Here is a 1,916-nt window from a genome sequence, read left to right on the forward strand (position 1 = left end):
CCACCATGCCCAGCTAATTTTTGTATTTTTAGTGGAGATGGGATTTCACCATGTTGGTCAGACTGGTCTTAAATTCCTGACCTGAGGTGATCCACCCTCTTTGGCCTCCCAAAGTGCTGGGATTACAGGTGTGAGCCACCATGCCTGGCCAACTTTACATATTTTTATAGTTACCTTCTATTTATGGCAAGTGATACTAGTTTTCTATCATAATTATATACAATTGACCCTTGAACAATGCAGGGGTTAGGGGCACAAACTCTTTACACACAGTCAAAAATCCTTTTTTCTTTGAGACAGGGTCTTATTCTGTTGCCCAGGCTGGAGTGCAGTGGTAAGATCACAAGTCACTGTAGCCTTGATATCCCAGGCTCAAGCAAATCTCCTACCTCAGCCTCCTGAGCATCTGGGACTACAGGAGCACACCACCACACCCCAGTTAATTTTTGAAAATTTTTTGTAGAGATGACGTTTCATTATGTTGCTCAGGCTGGTGCTGAATTCCTGGACTCAAGTGATCTGCCTGCCTCAGCCTCCCAAAGTGCTGGAATTACAGGTGTGAGCCACCGTGCCTGGCCCTCATATTATTTTCGACTCCCAAAAAACTTAACTACTAATAGCCTACTGTTGGCCAGAGGAAAGCCTTACTGATAACATAAACTGTGGATTAACACATTTTTTTATGTTATATATATTATATACTGTACTCTTATAATCAAGTAAACTGGGCATGGTGGCTCATGCATGTAATCCCAGCAGTTTAGGAGGCAGAAGCAGCAGATTGCCTGAGCTCAGGAGTTCAAGACCAGCCTGGGCAACATGGCAAAACCTCATCTCTACTAAAAATACAAATATCTGCCAGGCATGGGGTGCACACCCATAGTCCTAGCTGCTTGCGGGGCTGAGGCAGGAGGATCACTTGAGCCTGGGAGGTTGAGGTTGCAATGAACCGAAATGGTGCCACTGCACTCCAGCCTGAGTGACAGAGCGACACCCCATCTCTAAAAAAAAAAAAAAAAAAAAAATCAAGTAAGCTAGGGAAAAGAAAATATTATTAAGAAAATTATTGGATAAATAGAGATTGATTATAAGAAAAGAAAATATAAGGAAGTAAAAATACATTTACAGTACCGTACTGTATTTATTGATACCATAAGTTTACTTCATCTGTTTACAAGATGTATTGTCTGTCTGAAATAGTAAGCAGCCGAAGCTGCAGAGCTCCACCTATGGTACCACCTACTATACAATGAGAAAGGATTCTTTTTTCAATCTTTTTCAACTTGAAAGGGCTGATTTGGTGCTAACATCCTTAGTGCCGTTCTAACACTTTCTAATCTGCCTTTTTGCTTGAATCAAGCAATTCAAGCAACTTTTTCTTGTAATGTCATGACTCTTCTCTGCTTCTTGGGAACACTTTCAGAATCACTAGTAGCACCTAGTATGGGCCCTTGGTACTACTCAAGGCTTACAATATTGCATTAAACACATTTAAAAATACACGAGAACCTTGAGGGATCACATTTTACTGCAATATATGATTCACTGGTGAGACTCCTTGTGCAGAGATGATTAGCTCACAGAGCGTTTTAAGCACGTACTCACAACACCAGAGCACGCTGCAGTGGCAACAGGAGATAGCTTCACAAATATGATGGTAGTACAGTATGTACTACAGTTGTTTATGCAGTTATGATTTAATACTGCATCTTTACATTTGGTTATATTTCTATTTTGAATGGCATCATGTACTGTCTGTGTGTTGTATATGTTTTGGGCAATTTTAATTTTTTATAATAGATTTATGTATATTTTATGGTAGCAAGTGGTAAAATAGACTAGTATCTACATATATTTTATGCATTAATGACATACTTTTTTTCATTTTAAAAAATAGTTCTTTTTTTTTTTTTTTT

This window comes from Colobus angolensis, unplaced genomic scaffold, assembly GCF_000951035.1.
Source record: "Colobus angolensis palliatus isolate OR3802 unplaced genomic scaffold, Cang.pa_1.0 Scaffold114, whole genome shotgun sequence".
Lineage (NCBI taxonomy): Eukaryota > Metazoa > Chordata > Mammalia > Primates > Cercopithecidae > Colobus > Colobus angolensis.